General features: G+C 35.4%; 1 long non-coding RNA gene across 2 annotated transcripts; it reads left to right on the top strand.

Moving 5' to 3' along the window:
- The first annotated feature begins 3,288 nt into the window (after positions 1-3,288).
- LOC112187895 lies at positions 3,289-11,170 on the top strand. Of its 2 annotated transcripts, XR_005806324.1 has the most exons (18): positions 3,289-3,440; positions 3,551-3,615; positions 3,695-3,786; positions 3,980-4,115; positions 5,075-5,113; positions 5,251-5,298; positions 5,388-5,437; positions 5,545-5,608; positions 5,708-5,786; positions 5,908-5,973; positions 6,406-6,924; positions 7,600-7,675; positions 8,122-8,168; positions 8,991-9,029; positions 9,120-9,196; positions 9,683-9,897; positions 10,014-10,059; positions 11,108-11,170. It is a non-coding gene; the product is annotated as an uncharacterized LOC112187895 (long non-coding RNA). The 2 variants fall into 2 exon arrangements; XR_002931247.2 differs by lacking the exons at positions 8,991-9,029; positions 9,120-9,196; positions 9,683-9,897; positions 10,014-10,059; positions 11,108-11,170 and having other exon boundaries at positions 3,296-3,440; positions 8,122-8,309.
- Positions 11,171-12,946: the final 1,776 nt, after the last annotated feature.

A 12,946-nucleotide genomic window follows, 5' to 3' on the forward strand; every position in this document is an offset into this window, starting at 1 on the left:
TTTTAGAGTAATAATTTTTTTTCTTTTTTCTGCGGAAATTGGATTCATGACATCCCCACTTTGTGGGCATATCCAGTATTCCATAGCAGAAATTCTCAACTCCTTTGAGTTGCTTCTTGGCCATCTTAGCTCTAAGATTGGCTTTGCATTGCTCCTTCAGTAATTGCCGGATTCTGTCGGCAATTCCTCCAACTGAAAATCTTTCAATTGGTTTCTCAGCTATGCTTTCTCTCACAGCTGTTCTCCATGGTTCAGGGAGCTTTCTGTGCAACAGATTAACTAGATCAGTATTCTCTAGTTCACCAATTGTACAGTAATATTCCTGAAATTCATTCAGGTATTCTTCGAAGTATCTCATGTCGCAGATCTTGAGTGCATAGATATTCGACTTTGCCGTTTCTTTAGCTTTCTCACTCAGATTTGAGAGATCTCCACAGAACTGATCGTACAGGGGTACTGCAAAATCATACAGATACTTTGAATTTTTGATTTTTTCAAGCCAGTCTCTTCCTCTGGCAGTTTCTTTGAAGGATAGGTAGTACTTTTTTGCCACTCCGGTGAGAGTAGTCTCATAGTACACCTGCAAATCTGGTGCTTCAAATTTGCCAAGGGTGAGTGCAGAAGCCATCATCAGGCTATCTACCCATTGGTCAATGGTTTTTCTTTTGTCTAGACTCTTGTCTAGATTCAACCAGATGCCGTAGTTCGTGATAGGAACTCTTGGCAGATTGTCCTCAGGGACGAATCTTTGGGAATTTCTTTCCCCTTTTTTACCCGTGGGGGCTTTCTGGACTGGGAGTTTTGTTTCCCTTGTTTCTTTTTTGATGAAAGTTCTGGAGCTCTCTCCATCTTCCATTTCAAGATCTTGGTAAGGAAAGACTTTTCTTGTCTCTCTGAATTTGAATTCTTTCATCTTTTCGATTAGTTTTTCTAATCGTTCAGGACTTTCACATTCCTCAGCTTCTTTGTAAAGATCATAGAGCCTCTCAGCTCTGAGCATGTGGACTGGTCTGTTTAGATCAGCTTCCAGTTCTTCTTCTGATATTGGCTCTTCTATAGTGGGTTTTGTACCACTGACACCGTCTTCTCTGGTGCTATAGCTTCTTCTCAGAAGGTTGTTGTTTATCCTGAGCTTCTCAGGACGGACATCACTTTTTCTGTGGTTGTCGAAATTGAGGCCGATTTCTCCAGTTCTTCTACTCTTGTAGATCTTTGCTTTTGCACTTTCTGCTGGTAGCTTTGGACCGGATAGTTTCCATTCAATAGGAAAAGTTACTTCATTCCAAGCAACTTTATGAATCTGCTGTGAATGGTTCTTCTGGCTGGTGAGGAATCCAGTAGTGAGACCAGGGATGTTGGAGATCCGTGTCTTTGGTTCTACTGTGGTGCTCATCAGTTTATAGTACCATCTGTATACTATCGCCAATTCTTGCATATCTTCTTTCATTGATATGCCATCTGTCTTGACTCTCAGTCGGAGACAGTGGGCTACATCCTTCAAGCTGGTGGTGAAATTGGGGAAGCAATTGAAATATGCTACTTGATTGCACAGTGCTGCTTCTAGAGTTCCTAACAGACTAGCTTGGAAGTCTGTCAGTCTGTTGTCTTGCAAGACACATAGGACTGAACTGTTGATGCCTTCTCTTGCCAAAAGCTTTATGCCTACTTGGACTGCTCCAATGTGCATAAATTGATACTTCTTTGCTTGTGCTCTGGCAACTTCAGCTGGAGTGATCATCAAGAGATCTGTCTCTCCAGATGTTGAGGGGGTTGTGAATTCAAGTACTTTGAAATGATGGTTGTCCATCAGGTCAAATGTTCCCCGTCTGTAGATCTGTTTGAAATCTAGCTTTGGAATTGAGGCGTTTTTTACCTCATGCTCGAACTCATTGTATTCATATTCTTCAGAATTTAGGAGTTGGACTCATTTCTTTTTTCCAAAGATGCTTAACATCTTCATTTCTCTTTTTTCCGGGTTTTCATACCGGATACTAGTCTGACTAGTAGATGGTTCCAGAAAAATCATGTTCGGAACACGATTTGAGTCTGGTTTCTCTAATGGTTTGAACCCATTAGTCTTCTTTTTTACTGTAGGCATTTTCTTGTCCTTCAGTATCTTTTACAGCGTTTTTTGCTGTTCATTGATTTTTCTACTGACACTCGTTAGTTTTTCTTCTTCCGTTTTTGGAAGTTCCTTGATATAATCCAGTTTGTTTTCCAATCTTTCCAATTGGTGGATTATAGCAGGTAGTTTTTATAGAGTCGACTGACATCTAGATATTTCTAGTAACAGCTTCTGATATTTCTCATCAGAAGATTTTAGTAGAGAATTTATTTTCTCTAATAACAATTCGGACATAGTCCCCATTAAGGAGGGGTTCTCCTTGAGCTATTTTACAAGCTTTGATACCAGTGATGTGCGGATCTAACCAATGCTCAAATAATCAAGAGGTTTTTGTTCCTCTTCCAGAACATATAGGAGATTATTAATCTCTTCTTCTATTTTATAGATTCTAGTCTGAAGTCTATAAATAATATCCCAATAATTGGGAGATTCTCTATCAAGACTATCTCGATATGTTTTTAATTTTCTCAGTTTTTCTCTCTCTTTATGCAATTCTTTACTAGTAATTTTGCAAATTGCAATTAACTCAAGTCTGTCTACAATCGATATTATGAATAGTAAAACTCACTGTTTACCTTTGAATTTTCTGAGGATGACTGTCAACTTCATATATATATTTAAATAAAACTCTGATGAGCCCACCATGTTTCTTAAAACCTTTAAATAAACGATAAAAGAAAGCAAAATTATATGAAAGAAACATATGTATATGCAGACTCCGACAAACAGAGACAGCAAAGAAACTTGCTAGATGAAGGAAGAAAGGGTACTAATGGTAGAGATTTTGAAAAGATGGGTAGGTAGGAAGGAAATGAGAAAAGCTTTGTGTAAGGGGGAACAAAAATAAGACACTGGGGTGTATGAGAAGTATTTTTCCGGATTTGGGGTGTATGAGCATTAACCCATTAAAATAATTAAACTGCCACTACCACTGCATAAAAACAACAAAAATTACAGCTCGTCTCGACAGCAATTCTTCTTGGGCATAGGATACTTGTAAGTTGTAACATCATGCAACCAAATCAGTAGAAGGAAAATTATACTATAATCTAAAGCCGAATGATCTTGACTGTTCATCCCTGTTCATTCAACTGTTCATACTTGAAGTAGCGGTTTTGCCCTTCATTTTTGTTTCAATTGCAAAACACTCTCTGGAGCCTGGCCGATTGTTACTTCTGAGAGCTTCTATTTGTTTCAGTGCAGAGAGAGAGAGAGAGAGAAACTGCGTGTGTGAGAGTAAAAAAGGAGTGATCGATCTGATCGTTCATAGCTATCGTTGTGTTATCATTCATCTATTCATAAAAAGTAATCGTCGGTAACTGCTTCTTCCTTCTTGATTTGGTGTTCGAATGATTGATTACTGAACGTTCGGTTTACTGTTACACTGTTCACAAGGGAGCGACTTGGATTTTTGTTTTTGAACAGCTCCTAAATTGAGATTCTACTGATAATCTGAGAGAAGAAAATTTCATTAAAAGCAAAGAGAAAACGTTCGATCAGTAAAATACTACTTTACTTTTTTTTTTTTTTTTTTTTTAAACTATCCTTTGATTTTAATCGAATTTACAGGAACTTACTGATTCGGCGAAGCACAAGAGAACGGCTTTGAATCTGAGTTTATTTGGAGGTCAATGACTATAATTACAGACGTTATTCTCTAGGTTGGTCAAGCATTTAATCATTTTGAAGAACAAGTTTTACTTTTCTTTCCTTACTTTGGGACTTTGTTTACTAATAAGTACTTCATTCAATTTGGTTTTCTCTTATTGGATATTTCATTTTGGCTCAAAGTCTGTATAAAGGCAGATACCCATTTCAAAGAGTGTGGTTTTATTGTGAATTTTGGAAGTGCAGGTTGGTGGTGGTGGGGGAATTTCACCTGGGAAGTTGAGGACTATGCTACTTGGGGTGGAGAAGAAGAGGAAGGAGCTGGAAGATTTTGAATCTACTTTCAATTTGAGATCTCAAGCTTCTGAATTTGAACGGACTGGTTAGTTCTCCTCGCTTTCAATTTTTTTCACATGGTAATTGTTTGTTTCCTGTAAAAGCTGGCTTTTGGATCCTAAATGATATCTTATCACTGGGTTAGTGCTTATAATATAAAGTAGTTAAAGTTCATATCTTGATTTCTCTTCAGTCCTCTAGAGTAGCCAAAAGTAGCACTCATTGTATTTCTACTCTGTTTGAATGAATACTTTCTAATAATTTCCATGAACTTGTATATCTGATTACTTTAAAAAAAAAGAAGAAGGAAAAAAAGAACAAGGTGAAAAAGCTGTGGACTAATGGACTATGGTTTAAATCTCTCTTTTGATTCTATTATTTTTATATGTTCCATTCCGGTTTAAGTTGTGAACAACATGAAAAAGTTTGATTTGGTATTATATGCTCCGATTTTTGGTACCGGATTGTTTTTCACATTTTGTGACTCCCAATTCATATTTGCAACCAAACTGAACTCTTTTCTTATATATAAGTCTGCAAGAGCAGGTATTCTGTTTTATTTATTTATTTGTTTATGTATTTTTATTGATATTTTTTTCAATGTGATTCATGCTAAGCCTTCATTCGATCAACCAAGCAGATTAAGCATTAACATGAAAACAACAGAGTACCTAAAATATTTTAGCTATAATATCTAAAATATTTTCTTCATTTCTGCAATCTTTGACTGCACACATTCTTTTTATTTTGAGATCAAGTCAATTATGGCAATCAGTTTGCAAGTACACTTCTAAGTCTTTTCTTCAGTTTGTTTAGACTCTTCTTTCTCGACTCTTCATTCAGATTTCAGCCTCAATTTTGTTTCCCTTCATTTCAGACTGCTCCAAGGAACATCCTACATCAGTTCTTAATCTTAAAAATTAAAATCACTAGATACTGATGAATCATATGATTCAGACATGTTGATGTGTAGTATTATTAACCATGGTGTAAATGTTTTTACAGGATGATACTGAATTTCTCATAGCTTCTGCTGATCAAACTGTAAGAAGTTTTAGTCCACTTCAATTTTCCATACCATAATCAAGGAAAAATGGAATGAAATCTGGTAGGAGGAAAGTTGTATATAAGTAATTCTACTGATTGTGCTGTTTCTTTCGTTTTTTTTTGTTTTCTCCGAGTTAAGCTGTCAAATCTTTTGAGTCCACATCCGCCTGATCCTGATAGAGGTTAGTGTTTTTGCCTGCAATTGAATTTTTTTAATGTTCTTTTATTAATGAGAAGCGCCACTAAATTTAAGGTATTATTTCTCATCTAGCATATGAGTGCAACTCAGCCTCCAAAAACACGCTCTCACAGCTCTGTATGGTAACTTTTAAATGTTTTGATGTATTGAGCAAGTTACATCTTTGTGGCAAAGTGATTTCATCTCAAGAGATTTCATCTTGCTAAAGTTTAAAAATTAATTTATGTAGGCCAATTGCTGTGGCTAAAGAGGCTCATCTTACCCCACAAGCAAAACGTTCGATGCACGAAAAGGTATCTTTCTTATTATAGTTGTTATTCAGTTGTTCTCTATTTTTCATTCAGATTTCAGCCTCATTTTTTTTCTTTATTTTTTTCCCTCTTCATTTCCAGACTGCTCCAAGGAGCATCTTACATCAGTTCTTAATCTTAAAGATGAGGTATCCATTGCTACTGCTGGAGCTGTGGACAGGTATATATATATAACACTAACAATGATACACATAGTTAAATATTAGATGCTTAGATACAAGTTAAATCATATAAAGTGATATCAATTCTAGAATTTGATCATCAACTATTTTACCTTGCAGGGCCTGAACCATAATCTGGATCATTTTTACCTTCTCAATAAGTTTGATTTGAACTTATTGATGCTGGTGAGAAATTCAATTGAATCTCAACCTGTATTATAAGTTTATAACCATTGAATCTCAACCTCATTCTGCTTTACCTATCTTAAAGATTCTACTATGTAATATTATAAAATCAATCATATTATCATCTATAAAAGTGATTATTCCGATAACATATAACAATAATTCCCGCAGCAAAGCGCGGGTACGCCTTCTAGTTTACTATATAGTAAAGTTCACTTACTGTTCATTTCACTGTTCACTTAACAGTGAAATGGCTTTTTTGCCCCCTAGGTTTATGTAGAGAGAAAATGACCGAGTGTTTTTTAGTGTGTTCGGGAACCCTCCATCGAGTCCACATTAGTGTGTTCGGGAAACCTCCATTGAGTACAGATTTATATATTTTTAGAGAGTTTCTTCAGACTCATTCTGAATGTTTGCATGTCACTGATGCAGGGGAGGATGAGTGCAGTATCGAAACAAATTGACTGAGGTATGTAGAGCCAATAATTCTCCTTCAATTTTGTTAAATTCTGGGTTAGATAATCATTGACTGAGATTGTCAACTCCTTAATCTCTATTGTTTAATGAATTCTAACGCACTCAATACTTAATCTATCTTTTGGGTTACCTCTGCGCAAGTTACGACATAGGTTATTCCATCTCTTCGTTTCTCTGTCTGAACTTGGCTTGAATGATTGTTTAGCTTTTTTGGGTGATACTTGATTTGTATGAGATAGTTATGGTTCGGGGGCTTGGTTGTCTACCTTGATTGTCTTTCTCACAGGTTAGTCTTCTAAAGAACTATTTACTCTTTGTTTCATATGATATATGCTGTGGCATTATCTAGGTTTTGAGAATTTTTGTTTGAAATGATTGTTGGCATTAGCCAGAAAAGAGAGGAATACCTTGGGTTGGTGGAAGGGTTGCCAACATAAGTGCAGGAAGAATTGCTGGATAACAGTCTCCGGGAAGGTTGGTATTCCTCTTTGATCTTCTTTCTTTGGATTGTGTTTCTGGGTTTGTTTTCCTTTTTTATGAAAAAAGAAAAAACTGCTAATTCTAAGAAGAGAAAAGAAACACCAAGCCAAACGAGAAGAAATTATAGCTTCGAGATTCCTCTATTTGTAATCTTTCAGTAGCAGTGATAGTTTACAATTTTGATTCGAATTAGTTTACAAATTTATTGGATATCTTTTTACCTCCTCCCGCTTAGCTTGATAAGAGCACATTATAACCACTTAAGAATATAACTTGGTTGAAACAATTCAGAACCCTCTCGGAGGTAGGTTCCAAGTATTGGGTTATCGCCATACAAAAAGCATTTTCAGTACTGCATGCAATATAATGTCCTAACTAACTAGAACAATATTCTCCATCCATATAATTTTACTGTTTAATGGTGAGATTTCCTCACAGGGAACTCATCAGTTTTGATTATATCGAATCTTGGGTGTCATCATTATTGTTCTTACTTCTGAAATAAATGTTATTCGCCAAAAACATACTTTATTTTTTATTTTTCTCTCTCTATACACCCCGAAGACTAAACCACTGTTAGACAATCGATGAGCATTAGCAACTCTTATTGTCAGTGGTTTATGGACTTCTATTGTCTCTATTTTTGACTTTATTTTATGTGCATCACAGATCTGACATGGAGGCCATCTACTTTGATGAAGATGTAAGGAACTCAAGATGACACCAATTGAAAACAAGAGCATTGGTATGTTCTCAATCCAATCCTCTCATACCTAATTCTTAATTGATTTTACAACTTATCAACTTGATCAGATAAAATTATGAACAAAAAAAAAAAAAAAAAAAGTCTTATTGTCCAAACAAAGCAAACTCAATTGTTCTGAAACTATCCAATAGTCTCTCTTTTTGTCTAACAAACAAAGTTCAAATCTTTTCACAACAAAAGCTTATAAACTAAATAAAAATGCTCATAAAGTCATTCTACACAATCAACAACATACTAATCAAATGCTCAGAAATTAGTTTTGTTCAACTAATCAATTGAATACAAGAGCATTGGTAGGTTCTCAATCCAATCCTCTCATACCTAATTCTTAATTGATTTTTTTTTTTTTGGTTCGTGGTTTCTTGGTTAATATTTGTAATTCAAATCAGTTGCTAACATATTGCATATACAATCTTAATCTACAGTTGGGTTATGGAATGGGAGGTGGAAGACGGTCAAAATCAGATTGGAGGTACGAGAGATATATTTCTCAATTTGTATCATATCTTTTGTAATAGCAAGAAACTGCCATGCTTTATTAATTGAATTGTATAAGATTAAAATATCCTATCCTTGGGTTAATAATATTTTCTTGATCTTCTAAACTTCTTCATTTCAAACAATTCCAATTGTTCTAAAGAGTGAGTAAATCAAATTGTTATTTATCTACATGAGCACATTACTCACCGCACCTCACAATGTAGTTTAACCTAGCTAGAGTATGTGACTACAAATAGATCGATTGATAATAAAACCCGCGGCAACGCGCGGACACTTTTTCTAGTTTACTATATACTAAAGGAGACTCACCGTTCATTCTACTGTTCATTTTACTGTTCATTTAACAGTACAATACCAGTTTTGCCCTCGAGTGTAATGGATATAGAAAACACCTGATTTTTGTAGCGGGTTCGGGAAGCCTCAATTGAACACCTATTTTTTCCCCCCTCTTTCCTTCTGGACCGAACTTTCTTCTGTTCTTCATTTAATTTTCTGTCCTTGCTTGAATCTTTTTCCCTCTCTCTCGCTCTCCTCTCCTCACTCTCTCTCTCTCTCTTCGCTCTGGGTTATTGGCTTTTGATGTGAGCAAGAAAATGACAAGTCTTGGTAGTCATTTTGGGTTCCTTTTTTTCTTCTTCTTCTTCCTCGGGAAGAAAAGGGGGCTGGGTTATTGGGTTTTGTTATGCTGCAGAGGAAGACGAATTTGGGTAAGTGGTTTAAGATTTGTTTTACTTTTTAATTTTTTTACTAATGGATTGGAATCTAATTGATTGTCTTTTTTGCATGTCTTCAGATACTGTAATCGGTTTTCCAGGTTTCACGCTTTGTGCAGGTGAAAGTTTTTGCTGTGATTTTGATTTTTTAACTTGAAACTTTTTGATTGAATTGTTCATAGGTTGAATTTGGTTTTTTATTTTTGTAGCCTGTGCTTAATCTGGAGGTTGTACATATTGAAGGGGGGAGAGGTTTGTACTGGAAACAAGCAAAGAGGTTGGGTTGGTAATTTTATTCATCTCTGTTGTTATTTTGTAAACTCAACTGGTTATGGTTTTCAGTGGAAAATATGGGGTTTATGAGACTAGACTTGATCAGGCCAAACTGTTAATCTTTTCAGCTTAAATCAGGTTGCCGTTTCCTATCTTTATATTTAATGTATGGAAGCATGTGATCGGGTATATGTTGAGTTGGTTGGTTAGGATATTTCATTTTGTTTGGGTTTTGATGTGGTGCATTTGATCAAAAAGTGTTGGCCTGCCAATTTGTAGGTCTTCTTTCATATGTTTAAGCAAGGGCCTGCTGGTATTTTGGTTTTCCAATGCAGATTATGAACTTTTTCTTCCATGACTGAGGTTTAGGCTTACAGGAAAGAATTTCTTGAAAATATTTTAAGTCTAGATACAATTAAACTTGCTTTTCTCTGCTGACTTCATATGCAAGTGCAATGTTTTGAAGTATGAGAAGTATGATTCATTTGATTTATTGCAGGAATCCAAAGAAAAAGGAAACTCCACATATCACTGTTCATGATTAGAAGTGGCTACTTAGCATAGTTGCAACACATATCCTACGAAAGTAAGCTTCTGAGGACTATCTTTGTTGGAAAATTACCAGTGAAGGTGAAGAAGAAGGTTTTGATCTGGAAGTTCATTAAGTTTGAAGAGGTGGAGCCTATGAGGATTTGATCTGAGCCGATAGAGGATGTGAGTGTTTTACTAGAATGCTTTTTAAATTTAAGTATTTGTGTTTCTAGACTCTTAAGTTAATTTGACGATATTTTTATCTATGTGATTATCTCTGTGCATACGTAACCATCCAGAAAAGTAGCGGAAACTTATAAAGAAACTCCATAAGAAAGCTAACAGGTAAGATGTCAATCACTTAATTTTATTTATAAAGTTGTGTACACACACACATATCCATATACATACATATATATATATATATATATATAATTATATATATACAGATCCTATCCAGAGCGAGGTTAGGGTTTAGGGTCACTTTTCGGTCGCATATCCATATCTCAACCGTTCAGTTTTTACGTACTAATGTATAGATCATCTCTGCAAAATTTCATCTAAATTGATGGTCTTTAAGGTATCTAACTCGCTTAAACCAATGGACGAACTGAATCTGTCCAACCTGAACCGTACTAGCTTTAAGGCAGTTATCAATGCCTTAACGACCATCAATTTGGCTGAAATTTTGTAGAGATGATCTATACATTAGTACCTAGAAATTGAACGGTTGAGATGTGGATATGCGACCGAAAAGTGACCCTAAACCCTAACCTCGCTCTGAAATTTCAAAGCGATGCCTCGCACTGGATAGGATCTGTATATATATATATATATATATATCTGTCTATGTATATTTTTTCCAAAGCTACTTGGTTTTGGGTTGAGTGCATTTTAGCCTTTTGAACTTACCTTTGTCATTGCTATTTGCATGTGTGAACTGATTTCATGTTCTAGACAGCATGCTAGATACTTATTACATTAGAAGGCAAAGAAACATATTTGGGCAGCAATTTAATGTAAACTATACCCTCCATTATGTATTTGACTATTTATGTGTTTCACTGTTAACATTGAACAAAAAATGGCATGACTTACACATTTCTTTTAATTTCACTTTAGTCTGGAATATGTTGTGCATTTCTATTTATTAACAATGAACAAAGGCATGGCCTTCATGAAAAAACCCGTTGTGCATTCCAATTTCAATTTTACAATGGATAGTGCCATTCAAAAGTGATGAATGACAGTAGCTGACTCTTGAATTGTTTGTACTAGCCAAAAAAACTGTGCCAAATTTTTGTTGAAAAGGTCAATCAAAATCTTTTAATTGATTCAAATGTATTTGCATAAACTTGGCCTTGATGGTGCTCTTAATTCATCATTGTTGCAGGTCAACTAGCAGATCAAAGTGGCAACTTCAATTTTGTTTGGAGCCTTAGGACTATCACAGTGGTAAGAGCAAAGGTTCAATGTTGTGGTCATTGAGCTTGCAAAACCCCTCACTGCTTACTACCAAGTAATAGTTGCTCAATGTAGTTAGTTAAGTTCAGTTTTTCTTATTATTTAAAAGATCAAACTGTTGGAGAAGAAATGAGGTGTGTGATTCAATTGTGAAGGAAATAAGTGTGAAGAAATTTTCTAAATTACTAATGATAGCAAGTCTTTTTCTATTAAATTAGATTGCAAGTTTACTCTTTGAGGTATGTGTAGGCACTTTCACTAATAACATAATTCCAAGGATAAGTTGCATAATAATGTGTGGAGGAAGAAGCACACATAAAAAATTAATCTTTATCAACAGATAAAAATATTGCCCTTGGTTATTCAACAGAAGTTCACTATTGTGTGTGAGAGTTTTTTTTGGGTTGTATGTGTATCCCATTTGTTGTTAATCTGTTGATTTGTTTGGAAAGAACCTTTCTTATTGGAAAATCTGTTCTGGGATTGTAGTAGAGTGTGCTTAGCTCCAACTTGCAGGGATAAAGTGTGAAAGACGTTTCACCATATGTGTTATTTGTATTCGTGCTTAGATTATGATCATTAGGTGTCGTGAGTTCTTTCTGCCATATCTTTATCTCAGTAATATGTAGCTGTAAATCAGAGAGAACTGTCTTTTTAAAAAAGCTTTACATGTTGACAGGCCAAAAACAATACTTAATAACTGAGTAACTGGGAGTGTAGCTGCAGATGGGATGTGCAAGTCACCTTTTAAAGAGTAAGAATTCTGCTAATTACGTAGTGCAAGCTTTCGTTTATATAGGTAGGGTCGTTGGGGTTTGCACCTTTAACTTGATAGTGATGTTACTAAGTTCTACTTTATTTTGACATTACAAGATTTGTTCACTTTTAATCTGATTACCAACATCATCTTTTGCAGGAAGTTGAAGCAAATGAGAAGCATTGATATCAACACCAACTTGAGGATGCTATTAGTAACATAGGTGCATTTTCTCCCCCAGTATTTGGTTGTTGTTACTTTACATTTCTTTTCCTTTTTGTACTCATCAAGTGTTCTATAGCTAGATCAGAACTTTCTGTTTTGGTCAAACTATCAGTCTATTACGTATAAAATTCATGAAAAAAGAACCAAACCTGCAGCAACGCGCGGACGCTTTTTCTAGTTTACTATATACCAAAGATGAGTTACTAAACACTCGGGCCTGAAATGGAGTGACGGTTTTGCCCTTCCTACTCGCCTCAACTACAATTTTGCCATAGTTTTACGGATAAGGGCGATGGAGACCATCGGGAGAGAGATATGTTTGTCTCAGAGACGAAACAGCCTAAACAACTGAGAGCGGTAGAGGGTTTTTAGGTGGCAATCCGTTTTCTCCCTGTTTCTCTTTTACCAATTTTTTTTCGTTAATTCCCGATCTTCTTTTATGTTTTGATTTCAACGATTTCTTCTTCTCATGATCAGATTGGAGATTTGGGCAAATCCAGGTTTGTTAATCGGTCTGTGTTGGGCGAAGAGGCTCTTTTGTATCTGTTCTTTCGATTTGATACTCCAATAGCATCTGCAACTTTTAAAAGGTAATCTCGATCTGAAAGTTTTCATCTTTTTAACATTTTGGCTTCTGGGTTTTATGGCCTGAATGGGTAGGATAGGATAAGTTTACAATATATCTTTTTTGTTTTGTTTTTGAGGTTGCCAGTCATTGATTGTTACTGTGATATACAGTAGCTGAGTAGCTAGGTAGCTATTGTAAGATTTGAACAATGCGATGGT

The sequence above is a fragment of the Rosa chinensis genome, chromosome 1 (genome assembly GCF_002994745.2).
Source record: "Rosa chinensis cultivar Old Blush chromosome 1, RchiOBHm-V2, whole genome shotgun sequence".
NCBI lineage: Eukaryota > Viridiplantae > Streptophyta > Magnoliopsida > Rosales > Rosaceae > Rosa > Rosa chinensis.